The following is a 14,906-nucleotide window of genomic DNA, read 5'->3' as shown; positions in this document are numbered from 1 at the left end:
AAGGAGCTGTGGCAACTATCAGGAACTCCTAATAAATTCCAGGAAACAATTTCAATGGTTTCTTTCTTTTTTTTTAGTAAAAATTTTTTTAGATGTTTATTTATTTTTGAGAGAGAGAGGGAGAGAAAGAGAGAGGCAGAGTGTGAGTGGGGGAGGGGCAGAGAGAGAGAGGGAGACCCAGAATCAGAAGCAGGCTCCAGGCTCTGAGCTGTCAGCACAGAGCCTGACGTGAGGCTCCAACCCACCAACCGAGCTTAACCAACTGAGACACCCAGGCACCCCTCAATGGTTTCTTTTTTAAAAATTTTCCAAATTGTGGGCACCTGGGTGGCTCAGTCGGTTGAGCGTCCGACTGTAGCTCAGGTCACGATCTCACACTCCATGAGTTCAAGCCCCGCACTGGGCTCCGTGCTGACAGCTCGGAGCCTGGAGCCTGCTTCGGATTCTGTGTCTCCCTCTCTCTCTGCCCCTCCCCTGCTCATGCTCTGTCTCTGTGTCAAAAATAAATAAAAACACTAACAAATAAATTTTCTAAATTGAACTATAGTTGACACATAATGTTACCTTCGTTTCAAGCATACAACATAGTGATTCCACACCTGGGTACATTTTGCTGTGTTCACTGCAAGTGTGGAAACATTTCAGTGGCTTCCTGAGAGCTTAAACTGCAGAGAAAGAAGTGGAGGAAAGGTTTAAAATTTATGCTTAGGAGAAAGCAGGCTGGTCTCAGGCAGTTAATGTAAATAATGAGCAAATAATTCTTTAAGTTGGCTCTTAACTCTTGTTCTAATTCTCTTTCTTTTCTTTTCTACATAATAGTAGTAAACAGTTGCATGGAATTCAGCCTGAGCTATGCATACCTGTGGGTATTTCCATATGTCAGTTTATTTAACCCTCCTCCCTGCCCACCCTCCGAGGCTGGCCCTATTACATCCCCATTTTGCAGGTGAGGACAGTAAGGCACTAAGAGGTGAAATGACTTGCCTAAGTCCTCATGGCTTGGCAAAGGCTGCAAATGGCCTGTGTGCTCACCCACCCTGCCGTCTGGCTGTCGTCTTTTATTTATTTACTTAGTTGGTTAGTTTTTATTTTACTTCCAGTTAGTTAACATAAAAATCTGGAACGCTTCACAAATTTGTGTGTCAGCCTTGCACAAGGACCTTGCTAATCATCTCTGTATTGTCCCAATTTTATATGTAGGCTGCCAAAGGGAGCACTGCCTCTCATCTTTTAAATGGATGTTATGGCAGTCAGAGAAGTTCAAGTGTGTCCCTTCTGATGGATGCATCCCTTCCCAGGGCAGACCGAGCAGTCCCTCATTCCATCCCTCCCTCGACCAAGATTTCCAACACTTGCCATCTGCTGGGCGTGGACTCTGCCTGTGTATCTTGCTCAGAAGGTAGCCGTGTCCCCGGGGGTCATTCTGGCTGACAGCACTATTGGGTGAGGTGAAGGCGAGCCCCTGTGTCATGTCACCTCCATGAACTGCCCTTAGCCCAGAGGAGCACACGTGGTTCCCAAGGTGCACCTGTTAACTGAGCTCACGGGACAGGTGTAGCAAATCAGAAGGCTCGTGTATTTTAATTTGCAGTGAGAAATATTACTGCCTGGAAGGGGTTTGATGAGCTTGGGATTTTGGAAGGGAAGGCTGGACGACGTGAATGTTGAGCGCCATTGGAAACATCAGCTGGTCACAGTCCCCTGGGTAACTAGCCTCCATTGTTGCTGAGACACCAACCTCGGGATGGGGGGCTAACACTGCCCCTCCCCGCCTCCGTGTGCAGGGTGGGTCTTGGGAGAGGCCTCACCTGTGAGGAAGGTGGAGGGGCCTCCAGTGCTCTGCCTGCCTCTGCCCCTCCCTCCCTCTCAGGACACTTTAGTTCTCTAGATTTGTTAGCACATCCCATCTGTTTGGGAAGTGGGCATCTCTCTCTCTCTCTCTCTGGGACTTTGCATATATAGACCCTCAAGCTGGTGAGGGGAGTAGAGTGGTGACCCTGGGGGGGGGGGCACATAATGACCAGTAACACTATTTTAATGGGAAAATCCAAGATCTTGGCTTCTGCTGCTTCCCTGGGTTCCTCACTGCTCCAAGAGGGTAAAGTGCACACTGCCCTGCGGCTACATCTTTTTTGAAAAGGTAATCGCTACGGGGCACCTGGGTGGCTCAGCGCGTTCAGCCTCGGACTCTTGATGTCGGCTCAGGTCATGATCTCATGGTTCCTGGGATTGTACCCTGAACCATCGGGGCTCCACACTGCTAGCACAAAGCCTGCCTGGGATTCTCTCTGTCTCGCTCTGCCCCTCCCCTGCTTATGCTCTCTCTCTCTCAAAATAAATTAATTAATGAATGAATGAAAACAAATAAAGTAATCTCTATGCCCAATGTGGGGCTTGAACACACGACCCCGAGATCAAGAATCACATGCTCCACCGACAGCCAGCCAGGGGCTCTCAGTTTCGTCTTTTTTTCTTTCTCTCTTTTTTTTTTTTTTTTTAACATAAAATGGTACCAAAACCCAGCAGGTCCTGTCCTGAGCACAGGGAGGACTGATGCGGAGGGTTCAGGGCCTCGCAGGGGGCACCAGGTCCTTGAGACCCAAAACTGAGTCAGCAGGGAAGTTCATCAGACCCTGAGCATCATGCAGATGATGCAGTTGTTCTGAACGGAGAGGGAAGAGGGGGCCGGTGGCTGGGGTGGGACCTTGAGGAGGAGCCAGGTTGGGGAGGAAGGGGAGTTGAGACCACAGCTATACTTCCACCCTCAGTTCAGGGCTCCCTTTCCTGCCGTCAGACCAGCGCTCCGTCCTCTCTCCTTGGGTCCCTTCCTAAAGCAGTCAGCCTCCCGCCCTCACCGAGGCTCAGACACGTGGACCCACTGTCCCCGTACCTGCCTGGCTGCAGCCTCATCAGCATCACCTGAACCATAGACAGACACCTTCAAAGGACACGGCTGGTCACTGACCAAGAGGTTGCGGCCCCAAGGTGACCCACCGCGGAGCCCCGCTCCTGCCCCATCGACAAGGATTAAACCCTCAGCTCTGCAGGGAACCGAAATAGGGCTCTGTCTGCCCGCTGGGTGTGGCATAGCCCCTTCTTCCCAAGCTGCACTGGAGAGCTCCTGCAGCCAGAGGCCAGGAAGGCACACCCATGTCACAGAAGGGTGGCCCTTTCTTGTCTGAGCGGGAGTGGGCAGGCCAAGAAGGAGCAGAACCAGCAGGGACAGGATGGCACCTGCCTGGGGGCCCTTTGGATCAGACTGCCGGGTTAAGTCTGCCACTTTTCTGCCGGTGACCTCTGGTAGTCATTTTCACCTGCTTGAGGCCCCGATCCCTCACCTGTAAAATGGGGGCAAAAGCACCTGCCTCAAAGAGCCACTAGCTGCCGGGTGAGGGTCTGCGAAAAGCTGTGACCGGCTCCCAGTAGGCATGTGTGTGGGGCAGATGCAGGTTCTGTGTGGCCTGCCATCTCTTCAACTTGGGAGCCCTCTTTGAGACAAAAATGTAAAGTTACAAATACAAAACCAGGTTTAAGAATGAGCACGTATTTCAAATGATGAAAGAAAACATTAAAAAAGTATGTGTTTAAAAAGCTGACATCCCAGGGGCGCGTGCCTGGCTCAGTCGGTAGAGCGTGTGACTCTTGATCTCGGGGTTGTAAGTCCGAGCCCCACGTTGGGTGTAGAGGTTACTTAAAAAAACTAAAATCTTAAAGAAAACACCCAACACTGACGTCCCGAACATCACAAATCCGAAAAATAGCACAGTATTGTTAGTAATCAGCTGTCTCGTGTTGGTTTGCGTACAAATGTACAAAAAAATGACTTCTTTTGTACATTTTTTGGGGCTGTGGACTCCTTGATCACTTCCTCAGAGGGCGGTGATTTTGGAATGCCATTTTCCCTCAAGAGAATAGCAAGGTAGTACACGCACTTCTCTAGCATGGTTGGTTGGGACCTGTTTTCTATTCTTGATGGATTAGGAAAAAAAGCTTGTTTGCTTCGCAAGTGGTTATTGGTAATGCCATGTAGGGTTTTAGGATTGCAGTCAAATGTGGGGGAACCTCTCTCAGGTTTCTTTCATACCGGAGCCATAAGGTTTCAGGACATTTAAGTGTTTTTGTGCAGTGATTAAGCTTAGATAAAGAAGGTGCTCATTCACCGTTTTCTGGGGTCCCTCCCGGCCGTGGAAGGGGCTGTGTGAGCGAGGGGTGCTAATGCTTTAAGCCTCAGTGTCTGTGGATAAATCCTTCTCCTCAAAACGTGTCCGTCAGAGCCCATTGGATTATTATATTTGACATTCATCTTTTCAATTTTTTAGTTTTAGGATTTCTAAAGAACGTGTTCTCATTGACAAGAAATACAATCTTACACGACTTCAGTGTGTGCAACGGTCTCTCCTTCAGTATCATTTGCTAACTGTCTACTCTGATCAGCCTCTCTCCTGTTGATTGTTGGGGGCATTTGATGACACAAAGCAGATAGGACACAGCTCAGTATCTTCATCTAGTAGCTGCTCAATAAACGTAGCCGTCGAGACTGGCATCGCCCCTCCATTGGCTCCGATTTGGAGCCGGACACTCGGAGATCGAAAATTGGGACATTGTCCCCCGGGAGTTGGGAATGGGCCCAGCTTTGGGTCCAAGTCCGAGACCTAAGTGGGAGTCAGGTTTTGTCTCAAGTTATAACTAGAACTGCCCTCCCTCATTAGGAGCGAATTCTCTACAGTTTTATCCGTTCGTGAATTCTTCATTCAGCAGTAATATTCTGTTAATACGGCCACAGTTACCCATTAAACCATACTTTTTAAAGAGCTCAGTGATAATGTTTAATTTCCTACGTTTCCCCCAAATCTGTTGATCCTTATCAGGTCCAGCCACAAAAATTTGTCAAAATACGGTTTTATCTGTTTGGAACGTTAAAGGCTCTCCTGTAGGGGAGCTGTCTGCGCACAGGGAAATCTGAGTTGCCTCTAACTCTGCGCGGGTATCTGCTGGGGCTGCAAATGACAGAAGGGCCACTTCCAGTGTCTGAACGACAGAGTGTTGGCCTGTGCACTGGGTCCGAGCGGGGCCTTCCTGTTCTGTAATGCCCACCCATCACCTCTGGAGCCGACAGTGGGGTCAGGCCACACACACCACAGGACTGAAAGTTTGGGACCCTGTTGAACACTGGCATGGAAACTACCAGTGTGCATTCTGACATGTGGCCCTAAGTCACTTCACTTCTTTGGGCTTCGTTTGCCTCCTTCAACGAGGGGCTCATCCGACACTGTTGGTAAAGTCCTTCCCAAGGGTAACCTTTAAGATTTTATTTCCTCTTTACATTAATTGGTTTTTGTAATGAATAAACAAATCTTTTTCTGGCCAGTGCTGTCAGGCCAAGAATGCAATTACTAAATAAATAGTTCTGTTGAGATTAAATGATAATTTGGGGCAGTCAGCCTTAGTGACTTTCTTCCTACTCATGAGTTGTCGATTTTGATCTAGAAAATGAGCCATGGAGGACAGGAGGGAGGAGCCCTAGAAAATGGCCGAAAAAACTGGCCCTGACTTGGTAAGCGTAGCTTTTGCGCAGAAAACCCAACTTGGTTGTTCATTCACAGGAGATCCAGGGAGGTCTGTGCGGGGCCTCTTTTTCTTACCATAATCACTGGTAATAGTTTGCTCTGATGCTGGTATCACAAGGAAGCTGAGAGAGATTGAATTTGGATCCAGAGGGAGCTGGTGTTGGCAGAAGCCAGGGAGACTCCCAATGGCAGTGGGATCAGATCTCTGTGCATAGCCGAGGGTTTCTCGGGATTGCAACCACAGACCTCAGCTTTTTGCTTCATCCACTTTTTACAGAGCCTTTGGCTAGTCTTGAGACAAGATTCCAGTTGTGGCACTGGGAAAGCTTGCAAGGAAGCGTACGGGGCCGGTTTATGACGGAATGAACTCCTCGGCCTTGGTACCCACATCTCTGTGGGAATGCCATGGATGTGAAGATCTCCGGCTTGGGTGCCGGAGAGGCGGTCTGGCCCCCATCTCCAGTGCGTGGGGCTTTCTGAAGATTCTGGAGCACCTGTGGGGGGCACAGGGGCTGCCTCGATTGGGGGTGGGTTACCCTTCTGTCCAGGATCCATGGGGAAAAGTTAATCCGATGAGTAGTGCAGTCAGTGTATGTTCATTGTGGCTTGCTGATTCTCGAATGTGTTTATAGAGTTGCCTGAGGTTGATCTGTGCCTTGATCTAATCCTCTGTAACTGAGATTTTGGAAGACAGTTCTGGTGGGCTAGGCAGTGGTGTTTCTAAACCGGCAGGCAGTAACTACCTCACTTAGTGGGCACAGTGCAACAGAGAGAGTTCAGAAATGGTTTCTAGTGAAATGGTGCTCTGGCAGCATTGGCTTGAGGTGACACTGTCAGATCTTGACCTTGATGGCTGTGGGCTATTGAGAAAAGGTTCATTTGTTGGATTGGGGGAGGGGGAGGGAGCAGCCTGGAGAGAGAGAGAGAGTAGATTGGTCTATGAGTTGCATAACGGGCACCTTCAGAGTGCTTGTGCCTTCTGAGGGTCCGTCCAAGTGGGACATGGGGATAGACTTGGAGTTTCAGGCCTGGCCCCTGGAGTTGTCACCGTCACGAGTTATTGGTTGCTGTTGTTTTCGCAACCGTTGTGCTTCACGATTCATGTGGGAGCACAGTGCTGGTGTATGACCATCGCCCTGGGTCTTTTGTAGATATGTTTGTCTGTTCAGTGAGTGGTGGCCATGTTCTCTGGGAGCATAAGGAGCTGGGCCTGGGAAGACAAGAAGGAGTGTCGTGGTCCGTGGCCCATTTGAAAAATGCTGCACGAAAAACCCAAATCAAACGATCCCCCAAATTCTCCGACAAAGCAGCCCAGGGTATAGACCGTGCGGATAACGCTGCATTTCTGCGATCTTGGGAATTAGGTATGGGTGGCGTAAACAGGTTAGAGAATGCAGCGGCTATGAGGGTGGGTTCTGTGGGCCTGAAACTCATGGGGTCATACCTTTTCGGTCCCGCTCTACAAGCATCGCCGGCAAATGGCCTTCATTTCTGTAAGCTCAGCATCCTCATCTGTAAGAGGGTGACGGTACCTGTCTCATAAAGGTGGCGGAAGGAAGAAAGAAATCACGCAGGCAACGCTCCTGGAGAGTCGGAAGCTCCTGGGAGCGTGGTGTTGTTATGCACGTCTTATAATTCCTTGGATTGCACCAGCTGGGTACTTGGTGTTCATTGTTTTGGCTGTTGTTGTGCAGGAGCCTTGAAGATCCCCAGGCAGAGTTCCCATTACCTTCGGTCCTCCCCAGGAAGCTAGAGGAGGGCCATGGTGCTAAGAGCATGGCGGACCAGCCGGGTTTCCCACCAACCAAGGGAGAGGCGATCTCTGTCTGTCCGACACGTTACCAGGGAAGGACCCACGTGTGGCTGGATTTGAAAGCAGTATTTTGCCCACACTTTCTACAGAGAGATGACAGGAATTGAGTTAGTGGAGGGCTGGAGGGCAGCCGAGTGTTCAATGGAATGCCACGTCGGGCTTTTCCATTTCTTTGGTTGGATTGGGTTTTTACACATTGTTTGATTAAAAAAAACCAACAAACAAACAGAAACCAAAAACCAAAACAAAACTGCAAGAACTCTTGCACAGAGGACCAAAAGAATGGCTTCTAAGCAAAAACATGCCGAACACGTGAACACCAACCAGATTGCGTCGGTAGGTGGCAAAGTACTTTGCTATAAATATTGCAAGACTCCTTTCTCTACTTACAAGAAAAATCGCGTTGCATTTCAGACAACAGAAATGGCCAGACAAGCCTTTAGTTCTTGTGCAAGAAACTGAAAACAATGTGAAAGATTTTCCTTAAATGGACGCGGAGCTCGGCTTGGTCTGGGGTTGAAGTCAAAGGCCCCAGTCTCCCTTTGCCTTATATGCGTTATTTCTCATACGTTATGCAAGATTCCCCAGGCCCCAAACCATTCACTTTTTCCTGTAATCTCGAGGTGTGCCCAGGGTACATCTCAGCCTCCGACCTTTCTGCTTTCACTTTTGGTTAGTCAGAACCTCCATCTGGCGGGATTTGAATATGAGTGTTTTCTGTGGCTTTTCTGTGGCTCCTTTTCAAAGCATTCAAAGCAGTTTAAAAATACAGAATGTTCAGCGATCTGACCAAGAGCTAATGTAAGTACTTATTTGGGGACTATTTTTAAAAAGTTGACTAGGGCAGGTTTGAACCTCTTAACTCTGCGTCTTGGAAATAGACCCTAAGATTAAAAAAAAAAGGTTCAAGAAACATGTGACGACGTCTCCACAGTCATAATGCTTTCCGTAGTGGTAGTAGTAGCAAATATAGCACAGTCTAGAAAAACAGAAGAGCTAAAATTCTGTATTTAATATTAAACAGGAAGCTCAACAGAGGAGTCTGCAGCAACATGGTGGGTTTTCAAACAAACCTGTTGCCGAGTTTCTCTGTAACGAGAAGTCTCAATGAGAACTCTTACTCTGTGAAAATGGTGGGTTTTCACGGAAATCTCCACCCAAACGTGACCACTGGAAGCAGGTTCTGTGCTGTAAGGTTTTGAAGCAACCCCCCTTCCACCAGAGCCAAAGGGAAGTTTGGAAGCACACTGAAAAGCTCTCCAGGAGTGGGAGATACTCTGCACTTTTGTCTCGCCTTTGTGCAGAGCCGTGCAGAGCCGTCACTCACCCAACATGTGCATGTGAATATTCTTTCTGAAGACCTGGGCTTCATTTTAAGGTCAGCCCTCAATTTCTAGAGAATATAATTTGCTGCTATTTTTAGACCATCATGATTGCTCGTAATAACTAATGGAAAGAAAAAACTCAACAGAAATAAATGTGTAACAGCTGTGTCTGCTTAAACTTGATTAAAGGCAGTAAAAAAAAAAAGTAAACAGAAGAATGAACGTGATAATGGACGAAGGAGAGCCCAGTATCCCTCTCATTGTGAAAAGTTTCACAGACGTAACTTGCTCTCCTCTGGAGGCTGGCGATGTCTGTGTTTAAAGTTTACTTTACTGTTTGTCTTGAGTGGGATCAGTGTTGTAGTGAATAATTTATAGCCAGCATGAATGAGCTCATTAGTCACCTTTTCAGACTTTAAATGCGTTTTGTGGTTGTCATTACTGGAGCCTTCTGTTCAGCCGCCGAGCAAAATGACAGTTTGGCAGTTGGCTGCCTCCATATCGGGCAGCCCGCTCCCCTTCAGGTCTGTGTTGCTTTTATATTTCACTGAAACCTTTCCTTTCTATCCCGGGGCTGGTCCAGGGACTCTCACATTTCAGATGCCTTTTGCACCCCAAGCTTAAATGAGAAGTTTTTCGTGGATTAAAACACCAAAAAAAAAAAATATTTCAGTTGCGTCTGCCGCAGAGAATGAAGTGGATGGAGTGAGCTTTTTTTTTTTTTTTTTTTCCAGCAACTGCTGTGTGTTATTCCCTTTGTGCTGGGTTTGATATTCAAGTTATTCAGACGCAGCAAGCTGGGGAGTCGCTGTGCCGGGCACTCACACGGCGGCAGGCTTTTCTGGCCAGGGGTCGTCTTCGGAGTTTGGAGGGGGAAGCGTGTTTCCGAGGAGGTTTGCATTTTTACAGACTGGAGCATCCATGTGATGTGGGTGGGTGTGGACGAAGAAACGGACTCCAGATCTGCCAGGCCAGATTTCCAGGGCCAAAGAAAACCACGTTTTTCCTACAAAGGGGTGGTTTGATGACCTTTCGGGCTCACGGCCATCTGGGGGTCCAGAGCCTGGGGAGTGGCCATGACTTCTTCCTCAACTCAGCGTCTTCCTAGTCCAGATCATTGAGAGAAAGCAAACTGTTGCAGCTGCCTGCCCCCCATGCCTTTGGAGACTTGCCTGGGAGGCCGGTATGTGAGGAAGAGCCCGGGCATGCCAATAGCAGGTGGGATTTCTTAGGAACGGATGTCATGAGGTTCATCCCTCCCTTTGAACCTGGCCTGGGCAGCCTTCAGAGAGCCCTGACATCCACTCTCTGGGACTGGACGCCATCCGGAAGTCCGGGACACCGTGGCATGCCCACCTTGGTCCTCGGGTAGCCTCTGCTGGCACGCAAGGTGCATGGACGCTTGCCCGGGGAGATCTCAGCCAATGGCCTGGGCCTCTGTTCCAAGGTCCCTTTGACGTTTCCTATGAGCAACAGGCACTAATGGCTGCCATCACCAACGTGGGCAGCACCCCCTTCCGGGATCCATATTGTTAGACAGCTGGCCTAGCACTGTGTGAGGCATGTAGGAAAGATGTTCAGTATTCCTCTCTGGAAGAAATGCCAACTTAAAAAGGACGCCTGGTTGTTTGGGGGCCAAATCTTTGAAGCCAGTGACAGTCACATGTCTTTGAGCTCAGAGGCATTGGGTGCTTTTGGTGCACCCACAGAGAGACAGCAGTCCATTTGGCCGCTTCCTTCCCAGCCCCCACCCCTTATGAGACCCGAGTGCTCACGTGTACTCATGCCTCACAATTTACGGGCACGGGTTGCTTGCACCTGAATCGAAATATTAAAGGCACATGAGAGGTTATTTTGGGAAGGAGTGGGGCTTCCAAAACAGAAAGTGTCGGTGAACTGCACCGTCCGATAGAGAATAGGTTTGGCAGTCGCAGTAAGTTGAAAGGTTGTTAACCCCACCCCAGAAGAATTTTGTACGGCAGGGAAATATATCGGTGATATCTTAATCCCCGCAACGTTTCCCAGAGACGTCATCAACTTTGTAGCTTTTGCTTTTGTTTTAAAGAGACGGTCTTAGAGAGAGGAATTAATTGTCTTCTTTCACATTCTTCTGACAAAGTAAAATGAGAGAAGTTATTTTTTGGCCTGGTTTAGCCTTTGGCAGGACGTAGAAACTGAAACCCAAGAGACTGTGGTACTCGGTGTGCTCAGTAAAGACAGGAAAACAATAAAAGCTCTTGAAAACTTTGGAGGAGGAAAAGGTTGATGATGCTACTTTTCTATTTTTTTTCGTTTCTTTTTTTAATTTCTACGTTTCTTTATTTTTGAGAGGCAGGGAGAGATAGAGCATGAGCGGGGTGGGGGGGGGGGCAGAAAGAGAGGGAGACACGGAATCCGAAGCAGGCTCCAGGCTCGGAGCCGCCAGCCCAGAGCCCGACGTGGGGCTCGAACCCACGAACTGTGAGATCATGACGCTTAACCGACTGAGCCACCCAGGCGCCCCAATGAGGCCACTTTTCTTTGACTGATCTGTGTAGTTATTAGATACCAGCTTGAAAGAACAATAAAAAGAAGCACTTTTTTTTTTCCTGTTAAGCGATCAATATTTTTGATTACCGCTATGCCACATGCTATGAGCAGAAGAGAGGTAGAAGACAGGGTCCTTGCCTCTCTGGGCACTTATAATTTGTTTGATGCTCAGCATCTAGTTGATTTATTTTTTATTACAAAGGTACACCATACAGTATTGATTATGACATAGAAGCTGCACTTTGGCTCTTTGTAAGTAGTGCCTTTTCATTCTATTTAAAAGCCCCTCTTCCCTTCCTTCTCCTTTATTTCCTGCTCACCATTTTTCCTCTCTTGAACCCCACCACTCTTATCCGTCATGTCCTTGACCCTCAGGGGATTCTCCAAGAAAAATTCAAAGGCTGCGGATTGATCTGAAGCTTCCCTTGGCTCCTACCTGGAACCTAACTCCAAACCCTGGAGCCAGACTGTGTGGGTTCAAATCCCAGCCCACCACTTACCAGTTGTGTGGCCTTGGGCAGGTGGCCAAACCTCTCGGTGCCTCAGGTTCCTCGTTTATTTATAAGACGGGCATGATAGTCGTACCTACCTCACAGGGTTAATGTGAGGCCGAAATGAGTCAATATTTGCAAAGCCTTAAGAATACTGCCTGGCACCGAATACGTGCCATGTTAAGTGTTTGTTAAATATGGTTGGTCATTATTCATGTGTTCCATATTTGCAAATCCACATCCTTGCTAAAAATTATTTGTAACCCCCAAATTAAAAAATGCTCATGGTGCTTTTATGCTCACTTGTGGATGTTTTGGCAGAATGACCAAAAATTTGAGTGGCCCAGTGGGCACTTTCCCAGCTTCTGACTTCTTGTTTGAGCTCTCATACCATAAACAAGTATCTGTTCTGTGGTCTATCTTGTGCTATGCTTTCTGTGCTTTTCCCCTGGTGATTTTTCTGTTTAAAATGGCACCTAATCGTAGGGCTGAAGTGTTTAGTGTTCCTGAGTGCATGAAGGCTGATTGCCTTGTGGAGAAAATACAGAAGCCTTGTTAGAGAATCTTTGTTCAGACATGAGTTAGAGCGCTGTTGGCCGTGAATTCCATGTTAATGAATCAACAATATAAATTAAATAAGGTGTCTTTAAATGGAAACACAGCAAACTGTGGTTATAGACTCATCGGTTAACAAAAATGCAGTCACCCGCAGCTCGCAGGAACCTGACCGTGTGTTTCCCCTAGGAGCAATAGTTCAGTATTTGCTAATTCATTGTTTGTGGAGACTTTATAGAACACAACTTGCACGAATAACGACAATCAACTGTCGATAAATGGAGTTCAAGAGCACAGACTGGCAGCCTTTTCTAGGGCAAGCTTCTGACTGCCAGAGTCTCCCTTGGAAGGGCAGGAGAAGCAGAAGTAATTCTGGCCACGTGGAGTGCCTCAGCTGGACACAGATTTTTCTATCAGATCTGGAAAAAAAAAAAGAGATATAACCACCTCTGGTCTTTTATAAGCACAAATCGTTACAGAGGATCAATGGGAAAAGAGAAGAGAGTCCATCTTCCCCCTCCCCCACAAACTCTTAACTCAAGAGTATTTTCCCTTATCTCTGGACCTTTGTAAGAGTTTGTAGAGAAAGTTGGATCCTGAAAACCTATACACTGAAAGCCTTCAAACCACCAGACAAAAGACACCACAACACAGGGTATAATGTGTGTTATACTTAGCAATTCTCTTTTTGCTCAGAGCCCCGGCCTTTTCAGAAAGGAATCGGTTTGTCCCTTGTGGTAGAAAAGATCACAAAATACCTTAACTTGGTGGAAAGCTTTGCCAACGTATTTATTTCCCCCCAAACTCTTACTTTATGAAATGTTTGCCGGTTGTTTCACACATATGGTGTATGAGAATGTGAAGATGGTCCTGAATCAGGAAGGCTTCACTCAAAATGACTGGAGAATGCAAATGGCGGGGACCAAAGGGGGTGTGGTGGCCAAGGTGGCCCACAGAATATAATAATACGCTTGTAGCCTCTTATTTTGGCAATTTCTGAGTTTTCATGATTTTAAGCCCTGTCCCAACAACCCCCCCCCCCCCAAATACAATGTTGCGTATTCCAGGGCTTGTTTTCCGTAACTACTGACTGAGCGTCTCCTGTGTGTGTCAGGCCCTTGAGTCGCTGTGTGGCGTTTACTGGATCGCAGGGGTAGGCAGTCTGGTGGGCATGTTAACAGCCTTGCTACGGTATCTCCCTTGGCTAAATTCCTAGAGGTTGGAAATTCAGGGTCAATGGCTGGGCTCGTTTAAGTTGTAATTGAACAGTTGAGCCAAGTCACCATCTTTCGGACACCCACACCAACACTGGTATGATTATTCCTTCTCGGCCTGTGCCAATCTGATAGCTGAAATGAGATCTCACAATTGCTTTAATTTGCATTTGTTTTTTACTGAGGTGGAGCCTCTTTTCGTGGGTATATGATCATTTTTGTTTCTCTTTTGGTGGATTTGCCCCTTTCTCATTAGGGTGCTGCTTTTTTTTTTTTTTTCCTCATTGATTGTAGGGGCTATACATTTAAAATATTAACCTCTTTATCTGTGTATGGCACATATTTCCTCATTTTTTAATCTATCTTTTAACTTGATTTATGACTCTGGCAGTGCACGCAAATTTTAAATTGGTATGCAGTCAAATATGTCAATATTTTCCTTTTGATTTATTTACTTAACAAAAAAAACAGTGCTAAGTGCCAGGGCACCATTATATGTGTTTTACAAGTATTAATTCATTTGATCTTTGTCAGAGCCCCGTGAAGTGGGTATTGCTGTTATTCTCCCTCCCTGCCCATTTTTTTTTAAGATGAAGAAACTAGTTGGGGAGAAAGAAGTTAAGTACTTTAACTAAGGTTAGCCAGCTGGTACGTGGTGAAGTGAGAATATGAACCCAGTCCCAGGTTTTTATGCTAGCCTTTAGGCTATACGACCTCCGGCCGTGGTGCTTTGCTCTGTGTGTGTGTGTGCGCGCGCGTGTGTGTGTGCACGTGCACGCACATGTGTGCGTGTATTTATGTGTGGTCACTTCATAAATCTCCCCGGGTCTCCTGGATCCTTGAGGGCAAGAGCTACACCTCTTACCTTTCCAGCTTCCTTCCCAGTCCCCTCCACACAGTCCTGGGCCTAGAGTAGATAGATGCTTCATACGTAGTTGTTGAGTGAATGAATGGACTAAATCTGGATTCTGGATCATTCGCTCACACATATGGCCCCATGGGTGTTCTAAGCCTCAGCTGACAGGTTCTGTGTTCCCATGTTGTCTCCAGCAGGTGACTTGATAAGCTTAGGTTTGGGGAGGGGCACGTGAGCTAATGAACTTCACTCTACCGGTTTGGCTGTACTTTCCCTTACCACACATCCCTCCCTCCCTTCTCTCCTCAAATAAGCCTCCTGGCTCCGTTCCCTGCTGGAGAAATTCAAAGAAGCCTTTTCCCAGGCTACACCCTTCAGAACCTGTCATGTAAACACCAAGAATGCACAGGAGGAAAGCCCAAGAGAGGATGAAGAGCAGGTGGCAAGACCCTGGACCAATCCGTGAAACTCTTCAAGAGTGGGGGGCCTCCCAGCTCTCACGCTGGGTCTCTCTTCCTCCTGGGCCCAAGGGAAGGAAGCCAGCAGCCCTTTTACC

The 14,906-nt window shown here is 47.6% G+C and overlaps 1 protein-coding gene and 1 non-coding gene across 8 annotated transcripts in view; one reads left to right on the top strand and one right to left on the bottom strand.

Moving 5' to 3' along the window:
- Positions 1-14,906, top strand: part of FOXN3 (forkhead box N3) — a 392,452-nt gene that overhangs the window by 152,011 nt on the left and 225,535 nt on the right. Inside the window, exon 1 of one of the 7 annotated variants that reach the window (XM_042990325.1) lies at positions 7,885-8,181. The exons of the other annotated variants lie outside the window; for them this stretch is intronic. The gene's annotated coding sequence lies outside the window, so the exon portion shown is untranslated. Of the gene's footprint in view, positions 1-7,884; positions 8,182-14,906 lie in introns of those variants that run through there. 7 annotated transcript variants of the gene reach the window in all.
- On the bottom strand, positions 1,112-1,215 carry LOC122239803. The gene has a single exon (XR_006219189.1). It is a non-coding gene; the product is annotated as a U6 spliceosomal RNA (small nuclear RNA).

This window comes from Panthera tigris, chromosome B3, assembly GCF_018350195.1.
Source record: "Panthera tigris isolate Pti1 chromosome B3, P.tigris_Pti1_mat1.1, whole genome shotgun sequence".
NCBI classification, from domain to species: Eukaryota; Metazoa; Chordata; class Mammalia; order Carnivora; family Felidae; genus Panthera; species Panthera tigris.
This window is presented reverse-complemented; position numbering and strand designations above follow the sequence as displayed.